An 8,616-nucleotide genomic window follows, 5' to 3' on the forward strand; every position below is an offset into this window, starting at 1 on the left:
GATCCCTATGTTTCATCAGTATCTCAGGAAATCTACAAACACAGTGTAAGCTTTTGATTTGGTTGTACGACTTATCCTTCAATTCTACTAATTGGTACTTGTTTACTTCACGATCATACATATACCATAATGATTCGAAAACTCCCAGCTCTAATATCAAATGAAACTACATTATGTATGATAAAAACATAAATAAAAATCATCCAATAAATAGACAACTTCACATTGCAATCTCCTTCCCTGAGCGAATATATGTAACTCGTGAAGAACTAAAATGAAAGAGTGCCATATACATGAGATGGAGGGAGTATAATTTATATATATATGGGCGGACCTACGTTGTATTTTGGGGTTTTCCGGCACCCACTAAACTCGACGCGGACTAGGTATAATTATATAGAAAATATATGAAAATAGGTATAAAATATATAAAAGCACCCACTATAATAAAAAAATGTTGGTTGGATGCATTGGCATTTGAGTTTATCATAAGGTCATTCATTGGAAGGAGGTCCCAGATTCGAACCTCATTGAGGTAATCTTTTGTAAAAAAATTTTTAAGTACCCACTATCCTTAAATCCTGGATCCGCCACTGTGTATATATATATGAGTTATAACGTTTTTCTTAGGAATTTGATTCAAATTATTTGAACCGATGAGTACATTAAGATAAGTTTTTTTTAACTAATTAGTATATTACATTTAACTTAAAAGATTTTGGCATTTTCTCACTCACATACATTAGTTCTGTTTTTTCTACTCATAACAAACTTACCTTTTAATTTAATTCAATTTTCCTGAGATAACTTTTTATGTTTTGACACTTTTGACTAATTCATAAAGTGGAGAGCAAGTTCATTGAAATTATAGTATATAAGTAAAAAAAAGAGATTAAATATGTTATTGACTTATTAGAAATGCCTCATTTATATCATCTATTAAAAGTTTGGCTAATTTATGTCGCCGTCATAAAAAGTCTAACTCATCTATATCATTGACGTTATAGAAAAGGTTTATTCGTGCTATTACTTTCTAGCGATGGTTTTGCAAATTAATTTTTGCCACATGACCTCTTATTAGAAATACACGCCACCAAATCTAAATAAATAAATATTAATTAAAATTCAAATTCAAATTCGAACCTAATAAATAAAATCCAACCCACACCCTACCCAATTAAGGTGAGTGATATTATTATGAAACTAAGTGTAAAAATAAATAATGAAATTTATTATTAAATGTTAGTGTTAGAGATTTGTTTAAATTAATTAGGTAATTGTCCATAATGCAAAAGCTATATTAATAGAATTAACTTCTTTTTCTTCTTTTTTAAAATTTTTTTTTATTTAAGTGACATCCTTGAATGAAAGTTTTTTTCTTATTTTTTTTTCTCTTTGAAAAAAAGTGTGATTGGAGTTAATTAGTAATATGAAGTTGTTTAATTTTAGAGAATATCTAAGTTGTAATTTGTAATCTTTTCTTATTATTTTTAAGTCAAATTTTTCTTGTTGGTTTCTATCTTTTCTTTTATTTAGATTTTGCAATGCTATTAACTTCTCTTCAATATATAATTATAATCTTATTTTCTCTTCTTGTTATTTTTTCTTTCTCTCTTTCTCCACTATTCTTCTCTCTTCTTCTTTTCTTCACTTTCACTTGTTTATTCTCTTTTTTCTTTTTCTTCTTTAGTGATTACGGGTTCGTGGAGCAATCAAGTAATGTAAGTTTTTGAATAAAAACTATTTTTGTAATTAAATTTTTGATGTTTTCTCCATATGTGTTCTCACGATTTTTTTTTTTTGTTAACTCTAATTTTTTTTAATGATTCTTTGGTTATATTCATTCTTTTCTCTTTTTATGTTCTCATAATTTTAAGTTTAAATGTTCTTTTTTAGTCAAAGAAACTTATATAAGACATGTTATATCTTGATGATTTTTTGGAATTTTTTTTTGCGTATGTTTTGATAGTTATTTTTAAGTTATAAAAGTAGGGAAAATGTATATATTCTGGTTGAAACAAGTGATAGGAGATGAGTGTGGAATAAATAAAACATCTTACTAGGGGGTCTTAAGAAAAAAATTGGGTTACATTTGAAAGGATTAAAACTTGTTCAATTCTTTTGTGTGTGCATTGACATTTTAGGTCACTTACAACTTCTTTAATTGTATGTCTTTTTTTATGAAGATTTTAATATTTACTCAAAGGAGATTTGAAAAGATCATTTTATGTTATATATTTATTTATAAGTGACCAAGAAATCTTAATTCCTCAATTTTTGACCAAGAAATAAAATAACGTATACATCACTCTTCTCAGACTCCATCTATAAAATTACACTAAATATATGTTATTATTATTATCATTGTAATGAGATAATATTAATTTTAATCCAATTTTAAAGAGTAAATAGGAGTAACTACTTTTATCCCAAATAATTTGGACACTTAAAAGTTTACTTATTCAGATAAGACCTAAATTAATGATAGGATCATATATGACACAATTCATTAATCCCAAATGAATAGACACAAAAATCTAATTAATGATAAAACTGACCAAGTTAAAATAACACAAGGGCAAATTTTAATAATAATCGTTTCACTTTCTCCGTTTCAAATTACGTGGCACGGTACAACTTTGAGAGCCAATTAAATTATTTTTTCATTGAAATTTTTTATCTAGCTTTGAAATACTTAAATTTATTAATTATATAAATTTTATTTCATAAAAATTAAATTTTTTATTTCTAAATTTAAATCTCAAAATTTCAATCTCTCCACATAATAAAATAATTTATGACTCTCTATAGGAAATTTTCATGTTTGACAAGTAGGTGCATGATTACTTGGTTAAGAAGGGGCTGCATTTGACTGCTGATTTATTTGCCATCGAAGCTAATGTTGTTCATCCCAATCATGTTGGTAGTTTTTTTTTAAATAAATTTATTCCTGATTTGAACTTATTATTATGCTATAATATAATAATCCTAATTATCATTTATTAAAAGTTGTTTATAATCTTGGGATTCTTTGTTAAATGATTTTTTCAAGTCTTGTTTTTAATTAATAGAATATACAAATCTATTATCTATTATCTATCTAATGATATATAGATAGATCGATTATCATTCCAATAGATCGATTATCAATTTGACCTATATATGGACAGATTGATTATTAATTCGACCTACACTAACCCAAGCATCATTAGCTAACTCCAAATGAATGATAATCTCGATGCACGAAGCATCCTGCATTTACTCAAAGTCAAGGAAAAGGGCTCGCAGCCCAAAGGGATGTAACCTAGGCTGGCTACCCTAACCCAAGCATCAATACCTAACTTCAAATTAATGGTAATCTCGTGGAACAAACCATTGTACATTCACCCAAAGTCCAGGAAAAGGTCCCCCACCCAAGTGGATGTAACCTAGGCATCCTATCGTAACCCCAACATCGTAGCTAACTTTAAATCAATGATAACCTTGAGGCACGAAGCATCATCCATTCACCCAAAGTCGGGGAAAAGGCCCGCAACCCAAGGGGATGTGACCTAGGTAGGCTACACTAACCCAAACATCAATAGATAACTCCAAATGAATGTTAATCTCGAGGCACGAAGCATCATGCATTCATCCTAAGTCTATGAAAAAAGGGATGTGAATCAATAGTTAACTTCAAATGAATGATAATATCGAGGCACTAAGCATCCTGCATTTACCCAAAGTGACCTAGACAACCTACTCTAACTCAAGCATCAATAACTAATTTAAGAACTCTGTTTATTACTTTGATGTCATTTTAGTTTTCTACGTATGAGTACATCGAAGGGGAGCCTTGTAGTAACTGGTAAAGTTGTTGTCATGTGACCAGGAGGTCATGGGTTCAAGCCTTGGAAACAACCTCTAGCAGAAAGGCAAGGTAAGGCTGCGTACGATACAACCTTGTGGTGGGGTCCTTCCCGGACACCGCGCATAGCGGTAGCTTTAGTGCACCGGGCTGCCCCCCCCCCCCTTTTTTTTTTACGTATGAGTACATCAACAACAACATATCAAGTGTAATCCCACAGAGTGTTTTCTGGGGAAGGTAAAGTGTACGCAGTGCATATCACAACCTAAGAAGAAGAAGAAAGGTTGTTTCTGGTAGACCCCCAACTAGTTTTATATATGTGGCTAATAAGGAAAGTGTGCCATATCAATATTTCTTGAAAGTTCTTTTCGTGTTTCTAGATTGAATTAATTGCTATTTGTTATTTTGGAGGGATGTGGACCATGTATTGACTGATACTTTTATTTGTGGTGATGTTCTAATGTACAATTATTTGATTTCTGTGATTTGTTTTAGCAATCGAATCCCTGGAGGGGTTTCTAATGGAGTGGTGGAACTTTTTCTATGATACATACACGTTTCATCAGGCTGAGCATGCCCAAGAATCCAATATTGAGGTGTTGCCTAAACTTTTCCAAGTTCTTCTTTTTCAAAGATTATTATAATCTAAATGCATTATTTTTTTTAACTCTCAGGTTGCACATACTATTGACAACGTTATATCTAATATCCCCTCCGCTCTGCCAGCGCTTTCTCCTTATCCTACCATGCTACCGTTTGAGCATAATATATCTCCTATGGTGCCGGCTTTCCACCTGGTGACACCTGACTATGTGTTGATGTATGATTTAAGCTTTGTTGATATGCATCATCCAACTCAGCTGGTGCCATTTGAAACTAATTTTAGGTAACATGTGTTTATGGCTTATCTGGACCATCATTTCTGCACTTGATATATTTTATATTGTTTGCACTCTTCACTTAACTTTATGTTATATCTATTCTTCTTCGTTCTTGAACAAAATCACATTTCCATTGGTTTTGTGCAATGCAATTATGACTGTAAAATTGAATTTATCCAATTCTGTGTTGCATAGTGAAAGCATCAATTTTGTTGTTGAAGTTCGTGAATCTGTAGATTTCTAACTCTTTTTGATATTCATGTGTCATATAGCTACCCGATGGGAGGCAAGAGTATGTGTTTAGATTTCTGAGACAGCAACATATTTTTTTTAAGTTGCGACATAATTGTCGGTTTTATTCCTTCCAGGATGAAGGAGAGGGGCTTGGTATTTTCACCGATCAAACTATGCAAATGGAACCAAATTACTCCGATGCTCTTGCTACTGCTTCCGATGCCAGATACTTCTGAAGCAAGTTTGTTTGTATTAGTTTCAAATGCCTTGCGTTTTAGAAAAAAAGAAACTCTTTTACCACAAATTAAATTTCTAATTCTTTATTTAAATTTATGTGTCATAGGGAGAGATTTTAAGAAAGAAAGGAGTCTTTTGAAACATGATGGCTAAATTAAACTTTTTATTATAGTAAAATGAGAATTTTAAAGTTAAATTATTCTTAAATATATAATTGAGTCATTTTGTTGAGGACAAACTAATAAGGAAAGTTTGCCATATAAATTAGGATAAACGGAGTGTAACATACCAAAAGTAAACTTGATATATAGTAGTAGGTTTCAACATGCCATGTCAATTCTTATATTAACATATCATTAAAATGAAAATATTATTTAAAAAATTTAGATATAGAAGTTTTTATTTTTTTTTTTTGTAAACGGTCTAAAAAGAAAAGACTATCCACAGAAAAAAGATTTGATGGAATGATTGATAATGTCATTCTTTGAAGTTTTTGGTGCACTTATCGGAAGTTAGTTTTTTCTGGAAAGTGCTTTTTGTGTTTCAACATTTGCATTAATTGCTATTCTTTATTTTGGAAGGATGTTCACAACATATTGACTGATCATTTTTTTTGTGGTGTTGTGCTAATATACAATTATTTAATTCTGCAATTTATTTCTACAAGATTGGTGGTATGAGTTCTACAGTATGTTAAGCTCTAATCAGGCCGAGCATGCCGAAGAGCCCTATGCTGAGGTGTTCTCTAGACTTTTCTAAGTTAAATTTAACTTTTTTTTTGAGACAACTATAATCTAAATTATTGATATTTTATAAATTCTCAGGCTGCACAAACTATGGACAATGTGGTACCTCAAGTCCCATACGTTGTGCCAGTTAGCTCTCTTACTATTCATCGTTTGGTCCTTATTTAATAGATTTTAATGTCTCCCTTATGATGTCTATCTTTTATCCTAACTATAGGCACATAACATATCATCTGTGGTGCCGGCGTTTAGTCCTGAGAGATCGTAAAAGCAATTCCCTTTCAATCAAACTGTGCAGATGGAACCAAGTCCCCGTGCCCATAAAAAAATTAAGCTTTCGGTGCCAGAACCTTCGAAAGCAGGTTCGTTGTATTGGTTTCAAATACTTTGAGGGTATGTATTCGAATCTTTTATCTTTGATTTTGATAACACATATGAGCTCACCTACGTAGTTTATACTCTTATACGTTGACTTAACATGCATTAAGATGATAACCAAATACTGCTAGAAAGAATATATCTATAGCCTAGATTATTTGGTCATTACAGAAGTAAATCAAAAATTTTTGAACCAGAATACTATTGTCAATTTTTGTTAGTGTATGAAAATGTTATGGCTGTGTGGATGATCTATTTGTCAATTATAAGCTCTTCAATGAAAATTAAATAGTTCTCTGTTATAACAGAAACTCATGGTCAGATTCTTTGTTGAATGTCATTGTCAGGTTGTTCCATTGACTCCAGCTCAGAGATGCTGCAAACTGATCAATATCTCGCGATTTTCGATCTTCCTCTTGGCATGACCTTAAGAAGGTGATAAGTTTGAGAAAGATCATAATTTGTTAGCTGTTATAAAGTTTATGTAGGCTATATATGCCATGAATAAAGACAGCTGAATTTCTTTTACTTAACTTAAAGAAACAATATATTGATGGTACTTGTATTCAGGTCCATTGTTAGGTTTATATAAAAGATCGTATTCTTCCTTGGTTGTGAATAAGCCTTTCTTAGATTAACGAGAAGCCTAGTCAATCATATCTATAGATTTGTGTCAAAATGATGACGGCAACATTGGTGCATGAAATATTCTGTGTTTACGCAAGGTTTGGTGAAGGGCCATATCCCAAGGGATACAATGTAGGCAGCCTACCTTGATGCGAGCATCAATAACTGATTCCATTGCTCGAACTTGTGACCTAAAAGTGACACAGCGGCAACTGGTGCACCAAGCATTCCATGTTAGAAGGGTCTAGGGAAAGGCTGCATTGCAAGGGTTGTGATGTAGAAAAGCTACACTAATGCAAGCATTAATGGTTGCTTTCACATCTCGAACCTATGACCTGTAGGTCACACAGAGAAAACTTTACCATTCTTGCTAAAATTTTCTATAACATGTGATTTGTATCTGTGATATCTTGAAATTACCTCAAGAGTAGAGGGCTCTTCGGCATGCCCAGCCTGATTCAAATTGAACATACTGAAAAACTCATACCACCAATTGTCTAGGAATACCTCCTGACATTCGATAGCAGAAAGAAACCCCAGAATTAAATAATTCTACATTAGCACAACACCACAAACAAAATGATCAGTCACTAGTTGTGAACATCCCTCCAAAATAAAGAATAGCAATTAATGCAATTTTAGAAACACGATAAGTACTTTCCAGAAAAAATTAACCTCCGATCAGTCACTTAGAAGATTGGTGGTATGCGTTCTACGGAATGTTCAGATCAAATCAGGATTAGCATGCCGAAGATCCGTATGCTGAGGTGTTCCCTAGGCTTTTCTAAGTTATATTTATCTTTTTTTGAGAGTATTATATTATAATATAAATGTATATTTTTTTTAATTCTCAGGCCACACGGACTATGGACAATGTGGTACGTCAAGTCCCTCATGCTGCGCCAGCATCTTTTCGCCCTTCTGCTAGACCAGCTAGCTCTCCTACCGTACATCGCTTTGTCCTAATTTTATTGATTATAATTTCTCCTTCTGATGTCACTTTTTTGTCTTATAGGGCACATAATATATCTCCTCTGGGGCTGGCCTTTAATCCTGAGAGGTTGCAAGTGCAATGCCATCCGAGGATGGATGAGGACGAAGTGGCATCTAATTTAAGATTTCTTGAGATTCGTCGTAGTCAGAGGGCACCATTTGTAACCAACTCTAGGTAACATGTTATGTTTATTTGCCAATACGAACCAATGTTTTTGCAGTTGTATTTTATAGTGTTTTCTTTGTTAACTTAACTTCATGTTATATTATGCTGCTTTGCTCTGAACAAAATAATGTTTCCATTGGATTTTTTGCAACACAATTATGACTGTAAAATTGAATTTATCCTGTTCTCAGGGTTAATTTCCTTGGATAACTAGTTATGTCTATGATATTGCATAGTGAAAGTGTCAATTTGGTTGTTGAAGTTCTGATGAGAAGATTTATAACTCGGTTTGATTTTCATATGTCATACAGCCGCTTGATGGAGCGGATTCCTAGTATGTGTCAACAGAGGGAGGCCGGAGTATGTTTACATTTCCGAGACAACCACATTTTGTTTTTTTTTTAAGTTGTGGCATGACTGACTAGGTTTAATTCTTTCCAGGATGATGAAGCGGGACGTGGTATTTACTTTGAACAAACTATGCAGATGGAACCAAACACCATGCTT

At 32.5% G+C, this 8,616-nt stretch overlaps 2 long non-coding RNA genes across 2 annotated transcripts; both read left to right on the forward strand.

Moving 5' to 3' along the window:
* The first annotated feature begins 1,633 nt into the window (after nt 1–1,633).
* LOC124891226 lies at nt 1,634–4,706 on the forward strand. Its single transcript, XR_007049589.1, has 3 exons — nt 1,634–1,721; nt 4,343–4,443; nt 4,522–4,706. It is a non-coding gene; the product is annotated as an uncharacterized LOC124891226 (long non-coding RNA).
* Nucleotides 4,707–7,976: 3,270 nt separating this feature from the next.
* LOC124891223 lies at nt 7,977–8,614 on the forward strand. The gene is made up of 3 exons (XR_007049588.1): nt 7,977–8,118; nt 8,421–8,469; nt 8,551–8,614. It is a non-coding gene; the product is annotated as an uncharacterized LOC124891223 (long non-coding RNA).
* Nucleotides 8,615–8,616: the final 2 nt, after the last annotated feature.

The sequence above is a fragment of the Capsicum annuum genome, unplaced genomic scaffold, assembly GCF_002878395.1.
Source record: "Capsicum annuum cultivar UCD-10X-F1 unplaced genomic scaffold, UCD10Xv1.1 ctg3248, whole genome shotgun sequence".
NCBI lineage: Eukaryota > Viridiplantae > Streptophyta > Magnoliopsida > Solanales > Solanaceae > Capsicum > Capsicum annuum.